A 13,710-nucleotide genomic window follows, 5' to 3' on the forward strand; every position below is an offset into this window, starting at 1 on the left:
ACAAACTCTAGTTCAAACCCATTTAGATTTTACTTGTAAAAACAGCATATTTTTTTTTTCTGAAAATGGCCTGAATGCAATAAAAGACTACCACTTTCAGTAAGGCCTTTGTAAGAAGCAGCTGTAGCAGATGCACAGCAAGCACTCTGGATGGTAAAAAAAACACCCACAAAAAAACAACCAAACAAAAAAAATCCCACCACCCACAAAAAAAACCCAGAAGCCAGCCCATATTCAAACTGTCATAAAATATATGCATGAAATACTAATCTGGTTTCGCCAAATGGCAGTTGAGCTAACTCGCATACTCCAGAGTTGGTACACAGAACTGATCAGTAGACATCAGAAATAAATCTACTACAAAACCAGGAAGTAACATAGTCATGAAAGTTTGTAGCCTTTTAAAGGTTTTTGTTGTTAAAAATTGTAAATAAAAAGAACAACTCAGATATAGAATAGTGACTATGACCGTTAGGGAGGCTGACATAATAAAATGATACATATGTGACCTTGATTTTAAGTTCTCACCCACAGACAAAGGACAAAATTATATACTAAACACCATTTTAGAGTGCTCAAATAGCACTTAATCTCCAGAAATAATGCAGATTATGCATTTTGTGGTAACCTAGAAACTATAAAACTGTTTCCACACTTCATTAATTTTTGATAATCCAAGTATAATCCAGGTGTACAGCAGCAGCAGAAGACAAGCGAGTTTTAAGATATGAACCCAATAATCTGTAAAAACACTGAAGCAACCATAAAAGTCTATGCAACATACAGCAAGTTTTAAGGTCTTTTGGTAGTTACATTCTTATAGCATATCGATAGCAATTCCAGTTTTTTGTATATGTGACTCTCTCATTCTGTTTTTCTTGGGGCTAGCAGCAAATCTAAAGTAGTTTGAGGGCAGAAAATGGAAACTAATTTCAGGAATCAGAGCCATCTCATTCATACAGGACAGATTTTGAACAGCTGGTCAACATCAAGAATTCAAGATGGAACCCACTCTGCTTTCAAAGTTGCTGACACAAACAGCAAAACCGATGAGAGAAAAATTTTTTAAGATTTTATGAAATTAGTTCTTCCTTAATTGTCCCATTTACCCAAAAGTTCACTAGCTCTAGCTGACAACATCAACCAAAGAGGCTTGTATCTTCTAAATAAGCTTCAACAGCTAAGAGAGAAAAAGCTTTACAATATGGAACATGATATGCTTTTGACATATCCAGAACCCCTTAAGAAACAGAGTTAAAATTCACATCAACAAATAGCTTACATAAATGGTTACTGATTTGTTTCCCCTCATACCTTATCTCTTGTTTCACCAAGAGGAGAATCATCAAAGGAATAACTGAACATAATTTGGACTAATAACTTCCTCCTCTGTTTAGACATCTACAAAAGATGCCATCAAAAGAATCTCATAGATACCATAATCTTGGAATTTATTGTATGTTACTTGTTCAGAGTCTAAAATGTAAGAGGTCTGAAAATGAGCCAAGATTACTGCTATCTGTCAGTAGAAGACCTATCATCAGTAATCAAACAAGCACTAACAGTGACTCCACAATCATACTGATGCTTCTTACACACTTTGTAATACAATAATGTTCAAATCTGCATTTTTAATCATCAGAACTCATTAGCTTTGAAGTTGTCTCATGAAGATCAACACGTGATTGAACTTTGCTTTTCACTTACTGCATCTTTGTGTAGGAAAACCTTTAGCACCCCACAAAAATTTGTCTCAGATTAAATTTACGGCACAAAATTGTTGCATGATGACCAAGAGATGCTGTATTTAGAGATAAGAATAGCTGTAGCACAATGATTTCCAACAGCTAAGCAAGGCATCCTTAGTTCAGCCAAGACTGTTGCTAGAACTGACTTCGAAATGTTCTATAGTATCAGTTAAGTTATTTCAAAGGAGTCAAATTACAGACTTACCCAGGAGATTGGAATTGTTTTGTTCTCATGAGGAAATAATGTATTTTTCTGCTTAATTATGATTTTCTCAGACTGCCTAATTATACAAGAGCCTCCCTCTCTACCTCTCATTTCTTCAATGAACCTTGTTCTACTTCCTCCACAGTATAAAGATAGCAAAAGGTACACGATGGAAGAGCACGACGACTCTAAAAGTTTCTTTCCTTCCAAAATGACCTGAAATACTGAGGCACTTCTAAGTATCGTGCATTTTAAGAAATGAGGAACACTTGTACTTGGCCACATGATTGAGATTACCACAGTTTCTGAACTAACAGACTTGAGCTGTGAAACACAACTTGAAAACCTTTGCCAATATATTGTAATCTTTAATTTAGCTTTTTTTATGTTCATTACTCCTTGTGGTAAAAATATATACCAATTTCTGGCTCTGACACTGTCAATGTAACACTTGGTAACTCCCTCCCTCTTCTCTGGGTTGTGGGTGTGAATGCCTCATCCTGCCTGGTTGCATTGTCTGGTTCTCCAGTGGACACTGGTAAAAGCTGTACTCCAGCAAAAGGATTTTGTTTTTGCAAATTATTACTCACCACCTGAGTCTGCTAATACAAAAGCTGTTGTCGTGTTCCCAAATACTGCATGGAAAGAAGGCTCTCTGCCCTTTCTGTGATGTACATAGAACCGTTACAGCTATTGGTGTACCTTCTCCCAGCAGAGAAGCAGCTGTTTGACAGGAAGGGAAATTACTGTTAGCATTGGGGCATTGGCTGTTGACAAGTTGTTTCTACTCTCTGCAGGATACTAGATTTTAAGTACAGCTAGATCTACTTCATTTGCTTTAAAAGATACTTTTCCAGGAAGATCAATGGTACGTGGATGGAGATCATTAATGATTGTGTTCATGGCAAGACAGGCCCACTTCAATAAGACACTTGAAGGGAACACATTTGTTTCAGTATCTGTGTGAAGCACAAATCCTTCATTCAGTGCAGTAAGTTCTTTGGTCATTTTTCCAAGTGTTACATGGTATGAGGAGTACGTGCAGGTTCTGCAGACCTGAAATTCATCAGATTGTCACGATATCTTTCACTTCTCTGGTCACAAGTCTATCTTCAGAAAAAAAGGCAGACAGCTTACTTATGTTTCCTTGTCTATCACCACTTTATATTTGTCAACTCTCACTCTAGGCTTTCAGAGAGAAAAGTAAAATAAAATCTAAAATAAAATAAAGAAAAATTAATAAATTGGCTGATCTTGAGATGTAAAAGCAAGTATATGTTGTAACAAATATAAAAGAACAGCCTTAGAGAGTTTAGAAAGTATAATATTACATACCTTGTTGTGAGGGTTCAGTCTTACTTTGTGATATTGCTGAGTTTTGCAGATATTGTATCTCAAACCTACCCTGCCCTCCAACAGCAAGTTCCAGATTCTAATACCATTTACTGAACTTGGTGGGATTAATTAAGGTAATTTATTTAATTTTGAAGTAATTTAACTGTTGCTCTTAAACTTCATAACTAATAAATCAATCTTTTATTATTCTTTTTGAGAATATAAATGCTAAAATAAGTTAAAGCAAAAAAAACCTCCCCACTTTTTATGTAAAAGAAAATATGTTTATAAAAAGCCCAGATGGGTCTTTATTTTATTTTATTTTTTTAGAACATCTGATAGTTCTGCCCAACTGCCTGCACATGGTTTGGCCTTGAACCATCTAATCATACCAGGGTTCATGCAGGTGAACTCCAGGATTTCCGTTCCAGCAGACAGAGCAGTGCTTTCCCTATACCAGGAAAACATGGTTAAACCTCTCCCGGTATTCTCACAGCCTTAGTACTAATCAAATATCGACAACTACTTCCTGAGGAGAGCTGAACTCCTTTGAAAATCTCAGCCAAAAGTTCAGACCAAAGATTCCAAAATACGCAGCTCTGGGCTGCTTTGGGGAGACTGCAGAACTGCCTGCTGCTTAAGGTACTTACGTGGGGGAACTGCTAAGCTGAGACATTGACATGGAATGACAAGACTTGTTAGTAGGTATTGAGAAGAAGAATTTCAGGAAGTCTCTTCAAGCTTTTATTAAGATACTTCTCTCTCTTTCCAAGAAGGATAAATTATCCCATTCATGTCATAACATGGAGAAGGAGAGAAAATAATATTATAGTCATCTGCACGTGAATGGTAATGTATACTGCTAAAGTACCCAAAGCTAATTGGGTATAAGTGTAATATCTGCAAAACATCTGCCAGAAAAGAAAATGGGTCAGTTCATGTTTCTAGTGGATATTTTACAGATATTGAAGTCCAATTACCTGTGGCTATAATAAATTCCATCTGAAGGTATCTGGGACTCAAAACAACTCTACATACAAGATAAAATTAAAGACCAACCAATTTAAAATAGTTATAAGCAGTCTAGGACGAAAAATCTGTGGCTCTTGAAAAGAAAAAGGCAGAATCAATGAATGTCAGCTCAATATTTCTGAATTATCAGATCACATGGCAGTAATGTAGAAAGTAAAGCACACTAAACCCAAAAATGCTGCAAGTCATTTTTGCAAGAATCTGAGTTTAGCACAGAACACTGTCTATTTGATTTAGATTGTAAAAGAACTGTTGCTTTACTATAGCACAAATACAGGCTGGGCAAATAATGGATTGAAAGCAGCCCTGCAGAGAAGGACTTGGGGGTGTTGGTTGATGAGAAGCTCAACATGACTCAACAACGTGTGTTTGCAGCCCAGAAAGCCAACTGTATCCTGGGCTGCATCAAAAGAAGAACAATCTGCAGGTTGATGGAGGCGATTCCCCCCTGCTCTATTCCACTCTCATGAGACTCCACCTGCAGTACTGTGTTCAGCTCTGGGGCCCCCAACATAAGAAGGACAAGGACCTGATGGAGTGAGTCCAGAGGAGGGCCACAAAGATGATCAGAGGGCTGGAGCATCTCTCCTACGAAGACAGGCTGAGAGAGTTGGGGGTGTTCAGCCTGGAGAAGAGAAGGCTCCAGGGAGACCTTACAGCAGCCTTCCAGTACTTAAGGGGGGCCTACAAGAAAGCCAGAAGAGGGACTTTTTACAAGGGTATGTAGTGATAGGACGAGGGGTAATGGATTTAAACTGAAAGAGGATAGATTTAGATTAGATATAATGAAGAAATTCTTTACTGTGAGGGTGGTGAGGCAACTAGAACAGGTTGCCCAGAGATGCTGTGGATGCCCCATCCCTGGCAGTGTTGCAGGCCAGGCTGGATGGGGCTTTGAGCAACCTGGTCTAGTGGAAGGTGTCCCTGCTCATGGCAACCCAAACCATTCTATGATTCTATGATTCCATATATTAAATTGTATGTAGCACCGCTACCAGCACAGAGAATCTGATCGATTGCTTTTTCCTAAATCGCTTATATATCATCAGCAGCACGATTTACTTCACATTCAGAAAGTTCACTTTCTCATTCCTTTCATGCATCACACATCAGCAGTCAACCAAATCAATACATTGTCCTAGTAATATGGCACCTATCCCGAGAGAAGCAAAGCATTCTCGTCTCCCATTAACATGGACAGGGAATTTATCATTGCTTGTACTTCAAGGAATGACAGATGATGAAGCGCTGTAGAAGAAAAACAAACAACTAGTAGAACATAAAATAGAAACCTCTTCATACAGAAACTACCAAAACTCCTATTTTTTTCCAGCCTACTTAAGAGAAGTCAAAATTCAGAAATTCTTTAAATACAATCAACCTAAAATGAAAGCTGTAGCATTACTGGCTGAGCATGAGAGCATTTAGACACAAGATAGTTATCAGAAACACCACACAATGGAAAAAAAGAAGCCAACTTTTCTAAAAATCTCAGGATTTATCAGTAGGTTTCACTGCCTCACAATGCTCTTGTTTGTACACGACAGCAGGGCTATACTTTAGATTGATATATAGATACACATACACATCTACAGTGTGTGCACTGTGTAGGAATTCAAGTGGTCCGTATTACTAATACTATGGTAGCACCTGGAGACTAAAGATATTTGTTGATTCGTGGGGGAAAAAAAAAAAAAAAAAAAACATAAACATGCAAAACAGTGAAAATGTGGTTAAAACAGAGAGAGGATTCTAAGGCCATGCGTTAACATCACTCTTCTTTGACCCATCATCAAATTGTCTGAGCATGGCTGGAACAGCAGTGGGCAATACATGCATACATTCAGCATCACGTCCAAGCTAAGAACTACTTCAGCATCAACAATGACACAAAAGGATCCTGTTGGGAACTGTCTTAATCCTAAGCTCATCTGCTAAAACTCATCCAAAAGAGTGTCCCTCTAGTTACATCTTCGATCAGTGATTCTGGACACTGTCAGCATAGAAGTATGATGAAGCACAATTTGGCCACTTCAGCAGCATTTTTGCTCAGCAGGTCTGGAGGCTCAGTGAAAGCTGGCACTACACAATCTTTCTGATCACCTGAGGTATTTGTCTTTTGCTCACCAATACAAAACACAAGAACTCAGCTTACAGCAGGTTCTGGAATTAAATTATAAAGCAGCCATTTACAAGAATAATAACATATACATTGTGGAGAATAACATAGTTGCATTACACACATAGTATTTTTGAAAAAAAAAAAATCAAAAAATGACTTTAAAATATACGAACATCTATAGACTCCTAGGTAGGGAATCAGTACCAAGCTACTTAAGCTATTTAATCTCTCATATCTGTGCTGCTATCAATTGGATTTTCTTTGCCTAGCCACTCACAATACAGTAGCTTCCCAAAATAAAATGGAGAGAACCGATGGATGATATCTATACCAGACTGAAGGTTTTGATTTAGAATATACAAAAAAATTCTTAGCTGACAGTCTTAAGACATATTAATTTATTTAAATGCAGACCATAGGCTATCAGACTAATTGAGAAACTCGACACTACAGGCCCTGTACCATGAGATGAATGCTACACATAAATATTAAATAAATGGTTAATCCTGTTTATGTAACAGATCATGGAACACCTTTAGTAGCAATATCTATGCATTTTATTTATTTTTAAACATAGAACCACCACTTTCTCCTTTTTCAAGATTTCTTCAGCCGTTTTGCATTTGCACAGAACAAACTGCGAAATTACTTACAAAATCATAAGTAACAGGGAAAACATATTTTGAAATTCCAAAACCCTTCAGAACACTCAAACTTGGTTCACTGCATCACTTCATTCTTCACTATCCACTTATTCACTCAAAAACAGAGCCAGAAAGAATGTTAGAAGAGTTTGTTTGCAGGGATCTTCAAAGCTGAGGAGAGTACAAGTCACCATACACTGAAATCAATGGGGTGATACAAAGGGGAGAAGGAAAGTCAGAGTTTGTGTACTGCTGAACACATTTGGCATCAGAGAAACTGGAAAAAGAACATCATACTTGTTTCTCTCTCCTCTTTCTCCTCCTCCCCCCCCCCCCCCCAATTCTGCCTTTCTGCATAAAACATTAAAATTCTTTTTACATTTCACTTCAAAGACTTTTTCCCCTAAGGCTCTGAGGATTTGGATACAAAAGAGGATGTACAATTTTCTGACTACAGTGAAACTCAATTGATTTTTAGATTAAATTGGTAACATTCTCAAAAAACAATCATCTTCAAGTTGTAGAAATGGCTCCTTACTTGGGGGGGGGTGCGGCAAAGAAAGAAGGGAAGAAGGAAATGTGACTCCATAATTGCTGTAGAACAGCATACAGCTATTAAAAAAGGTGTTTTGATGGACAAGTGAAATTACAAAATTGATTCCAGGGCTCAGAGTAGGCTTTTCATGGCGTTAGCAGAACCAAGTTTAATTTTTAGGTAGGCACTTCAGGCTGATTCTTGCTTACGGTAAGCTGGGTAACTTACAGAATAGGTGTCCTGGTGCAACCCATTAAATGTCATTGCCGTTTTTTTTCCTAATGATTTCAGTGAAAATCATTTGTACTTTAGGGCACTTGCTGCAAAATGCTTTCATAAGTAAATTTCCACTGTTACAATATTTCTAGGAAAAGAAAGAGCGATCAGAAACAGATAGGGAGAACTGTATCAGTGCAATAGTATTCAAAAACCTTCTAGCTCCTAGAACCTGGCAATTTCTTGCAATCTTTCTGCTTCCATAAGCTCAGTTGCTCCCACCAGTATGAATGATCTAAAAAGTTATTGGATTCAACACCATGGAGATCCTGCAAGTCCAAGTGTTCCTCACATAACGGAGAGATGAGTATATGCAGCACAGTGGTACCTGGTGATATGAAGTCAACGATGCCTAATTAGCCAGAAGCACGTGCCATGTCATCAGAACTATATTCTTTCTGTGACTCCAGCAACAGCTAGGCACCACACTGTCCAGTGCTAGTCTCTGCAATGCTATACACTGGCACTTTCTGTGTAACTTGGAGTACAGCTCTTTCCCAGATCTGTGGGAATTCGCAAATCACATGCAAGAATGCTCCTCATCTTTTTTTCTTCTGATCTCCACCATTCATTCACTCTCGGTGTTTCCTGCAGACCAAGTGCTGTGTTTATGTATCAAGCATATCCCAGAACACAATAATCTGTAATATATCTGGTCCAGTTTCATTTATTTAAATGTCTGAAGTTGAGGGATTTCTATTGCTATTGAAATTACATGTCTGATTTCTGTAGGCAAACGAGTAATGCTAGATAACCATGAGCATTTTATACAGTACCTGGAAACTTCCTATCCCATAGTTCTGCCACAGTTTATGTTCATATTATCTAACCCACTTACTTCATTGAGCAGAGGACCTCTTCTGAGGATAAGGTTGACAACGATATGTCTGTTTTGCGCATTGATTAAGGCTGGATCATCTTTGAAGGGGATTTTAGTGTAGCATGGGTGACATTAAGAAAATGTTATGTGAAGAAAACATGGGTGGCGAGTGTTGCCAATATAAAGATAGCGCTAAACATACTTATTTCTCACTTCCACTAATAGTAAAATTATAAAGAAAAAAATCCATCAATCTGTAAATTTCAAAAAGCAGATTAGTATACATTACAATTCTGCAGTAAAGTTTATTAATTCCCTATTAAACATATCACTTAAAAAAGGAGTTCCTGAACACAGAAGTAACCATACTAAACATGTCAAATCTGTCTTATATGTAAGGGACTTTTTAATGGGGGGGGCATGGGGGTGGGGAAAGCAGCTTAGTTTAATTTGTAATTAAAAGTAGACTATGGTAGAATACTGGGAAGCTGAATATTAAGAAGTCCAGGATAAAGGTCTATTTTCTTGAAACTCAATTTGATTATCAGCTATACAGAAGAACGAAGAAATTTACTTTCACTTCTCGTAAGGGTAGATCTTCCAAGATGCAGTAGGAAATTGCAATATATAACCATGAGGATGATATCAATCGTTGCTGAGGAAACCAACATTTAGGCAGAAATAACAAATTGCTATTTAAATGTGAACTGCAGCTGATGTAAATATGATAAAAATGAATACATCAATTCTTAAGTGGTCTATTTCAATGCCATTAAATCACAAAACGAACAGAACTCAAGTGAAAATAACTATTTTCAAAAAGACAAGTGCAATCAGGTAGAAGCAGGCAATAGGCTTTTTTTTTCAGAGTAATCTACAAAGTGAAGATATAAAGTATTTACTATGTTTCAAGACTTAAGAAAATGTTACTGCATCATTCATTACTATTTTCTTCCACACTTAAGTCACTGAAATCAAGTCGAAGTTAAATAAAAAGACTAAATATCTTCAATACCATGCTTTAGCATTGAAAACTGCTTACAGAAAAACAAAGCTGGTTTCACCCAGCTCACGGGATTTAACCTTAATAAGAAACTGAACATCCCCCAGGAAGCCGAACTGTGGTATACATGTTGAAGGACTAATTCAGAATGCCAAGAGACTACCCAAGGCCTACTTGAACCTTCTACCACACCAGAAAACCTCCAGTGTAAAAAGGATGATAATTAAGTGCACATATTTAATACACGGGGCTAAAAATTTTCACCTGAACAAAATTCAGGAAATGAATCGTGCATCTCTTAAATATTAATTGGATCATTATATAAAATCCATAAACGAACAGGTGGACAAGAGCTCTGTTTGACTGTCATACTTCCAGTGGATTTGGGCTGTGTTCTGTTAACTTATTTCCTAAGGGACTGAGTAATTAACCATGTAGAGTATTAAAAAAATCAACTTTATAGATCTTTTAAAAGATGCATGGTACATCTTTTTGCATAAGCAGCCCATAACAATTGGAAAATCTAATTGAGCACAGTGAGGGCGACATCACCCATGAGAAGTCAGTCAGAGCTGTTCTGATTGAGTGGAAGGAAGCCACAAACACCTGAAGCAGTAAATACCGTCGTTCTGGTCCTACGCTATTATCCTGGCCACCTTGTTCTGTTGACAGTACAATTCCTCAACCAAATCAATTCTGAAGGCCTGCCAGTATCTTCAACCCAATCAGCCCCTTTCAGCCTCTGCTTAGTCGTCACTTGGCAAGTTTCTTGTGCCACGCTTGTGTGTATCTGAGCAAATTAATTTGGTGGTATCTAACTTGCAGATTTGGGGAAATACCTGTATTAATAAGGACATACTTGCAAAATAGCTAAAAATGGAGAAGATTTTGCATGGGTGGTCTCATCAACCAAAGAATCAAATATGAAATCTCTTATGTGTTTTCAAATGAGGCATATGTATAAGTAATGATTCAGTTTGAAAGTACTGTTCTCTTTTTGCATAATATTAAACATCCAACTTGGGTGCAGAGGGAACAATTTTTTTGTACTTTGATGCAAATATATACTGAATTTCTCAACTGTATTCCAAAAAGATGATTTTGCAGATTGATGGAAATGCCCTAAACCCCAACTTTTTGCATAAAACTGAAGACTATTTCTGATGTTTGAAAACAATTATTAGCAACTGTCTTCTACGCTTGAATAGGCCATGTTTCCAGTAACAGAACTTTAATGGTAAAATGTACATTCACACTGAGTGGGTGTAAATGACAAATTATTTTCTCCTCCCAGCCTTTATTAAGGGCAAAGATCATGTGAGGAAAACAAATACTTACATTTGCATCCTACCATCAATTTCATCATCACAACCTGTACTCATCCTCATGTTTTGAGCTGAGCCCTACACTTTTACCTCATTTGGCTACATTAACTTGAAATTTATGCAGAGAAAAATTGGTGTCCAAAATAATAACATATGCTCTGGAAATGACGAAGGGGCTTAGACATTGAATATTGGTTTCTAACAGGTAAATAAATCTCCCAGTTTTCTTACTTAAGAGAAGACTTCATTGAAAGACTATATGGGTTGGACTTTTGCCCTTTTATCTGATTTAAGAGTTGGTCTTTTCAAAACTGGAAATAGAAGCGAGGGGTATATCCAAATGAATGAATCAGTAAAGTATCATCTACATAAGCTTAATTTTTAATACCTTACAACATTTGGTCTCACATATCTAAGTTCCCCACAATGCACTATCAGCCTACATTTTGAACGCTGATGTACGTTAAAAAAAAAGAGAGGAAAAATGAACAACATCTGGCAACTTTAACATTATTTATAAAACTGCATTAATACTCCACTCTGCTTAATTATTCCATAGCTGTATTAAAAATCCAAGGCCACAAGGAGAAAAATGTAATTTGTAGAAGAAAGCCCTGCTGTCTGGTGCCTGTGCCATTTGTTCAATTTAGAAAAATATTTATTCATTAACATACGTTAGCTTGCAATGCAGTGTGAGGCAATGTTCTGGAATATTATTCTGTCTTTACCTGAAATATTCAGGACATCATAGTATCTAAACCACTTCAACTTTTAAGTAAAGATCTGGTTATGAAAGAATAAGAACATTGCTCTCATCGACTGTCCAACAACCATATGCTAAAAACTGTTGTTGATAAGAGCTAGACATCATCAGAACACTAAAAAACACACTTCTTTACATATAACACTTCACTGAGCTTGCAAAAATTAATTTTCTTTTAATAATGAGTAAGTTATAATGAATAGTCTTTCTAAAGTCATCCATATATAGAGATTTAGGAACATCTTAATTTATTTTCCTATTGGGGTAAGTCCTCTGTCTTCTGCAAGCTTTTTCAAGGATAATTACATGTATCTTTGCTGTGGAGAACTATTTATACAGTACCATGTGAATGAAGTTTATAGAAATGTTAATTATAGACCCTGATAATGTTAGAACTACATCAATATTTCCTAAAAATTGCAATAGACCTACAACATTCCTAGACGTCCTTCACACAGCCTGGCTGGTATCAGAAACTACACTGCTGCCTTCTCAAAATATTTCAGTGGGAGCCATGTGCCTCAAGGCTCAGAGGACTTTTCTGTAGGAAACTCTGTTGTGACACCTATATCAGAAAAGACAGCACAGGTTTGTTGGCAGTATCCCAACTACTTTCTTACGATGCTGAAAGAGGCAAGAATAAATTCTTTTGACACCCAACCCTCCAGGTTGTAGAAACAGTACACAAAGGAAAAGTTATTTGGTGGGTAACAAGATGCTAATGGTTGTGGATAGGTATGCACAAGGTAGCAGGAAGTGGAAGTGTTTTAACAGGAGATGGAAAAGGCGAAAGTAGAAAGACATCTACTTCAGCTCTCTGCATTTAATTGGTGCAGAAGACTGTAAACCTGAAGAGCCCCAAATAGGCCGTTAAGCAGCTGCCTTCTGTGAAATCCATGGCAGAAGCAACCTCCTTTCACATTTTCCTCAGTAGAAGAGTTCACTTACTCTAGTCCAGTTTAAATTTTTGGCTTTTGTGTACCACGAAACCATGTTAAATCCTTCTCTATAGGTAATATCCTGTTTTATTTGGTATCCTGTATTCCCCTCTGGTTTGCATTGACATTCCCAGGTACCATACCAAGACTTCGTCACCGCATTTCACATTTCAGAAGTTTTTAGTTTAACAAAATTGTCTATAACTTTTCTAACATTCACTTTTCTTCTTAGTAGGAACTCCAGGCATTGCTTGAGGCTATGCCTATTTCTTGAAGTAGATGTGACTGAGACAAGATAATGCCAACCCTTAAAGGAACTTTTCCCGCAAGTAGATTTAACACACACTGTTGACTTTTATTCTGTTTTCCTCTAGCTCTAGTATTGTAACTGTGTCAATATGCAAATATGTATTACATAAGGTTGCCTCTTGGGCTGGAAAAGCAGGATATCTGCATGTAAATGTTCATTAAAAAGAATCCAGTACAATATTTTAACATACATAAAAGGGAATCAGTCTCAAATACAAAAGTTAAAACACTACGTCTTTATGCTGAGAGGCCCATGTGGGCTGCACCTCTCTCGTGCCTTTGAAATAAATACCCTTCTTTAAAAAAACTGAGAGAAAAACACATGAATAATACAATAATGTATAATACACAATGCAGCAATGGAAAATACTATTATTAGTAGCTCATAATAACTATATTTTTCTGACACAACTGCACAGCTTCATTCTTGAAGGAATTATGACTCAAATTCTGTTCCAAACTACCAAAAAAAAATTGTAAAAAAATCAAGCAATTTAACAATATTTTTCATGAGCCTACAAGTATTCCATACCTGTGCTTGTGTGTTCCCTATTTAAACTGGCTTCTTCCTTGTACAGTGACATTCTTAGCATATCCTTACAACCCAAGGCTTATTTGCATCACACGTGTCAGTATCTACGTTTATATTCCTATT

The 13,710-nt window shown here is 37.0% G+C and overlaps 1 protein-coding gene across 2 annotated transcripts in view; it reads right to left on the reverse strand.

Moving 5' to 3' along the window:
- Positions 1–13,710, reverse strand: part of GABRB2 (gamma-aminobutyric acid type A receptor subunit beta2) — a 171,677-nt gene that overhangs the window by 23,993 nt on the left and 133,974 nt on the right. The gene's annotated exons all lie outside the window — the stretch shown is intronic.

This window comes from Buteo buteo, chromosome 24 (genome assembly GCF_964188355.1).
Source record: "Buteo buteo chromosome 24, bButBut1.hap1.1, whole genome shotgun sequence".
In the NCBI taxonomy this organism is placed as follows: domain Eukaryota; kingdom Metazoa; phylum Chordata; class Aves; order Accipitriformes; family Accipitridae; genus Buteo; species Buteo buteo.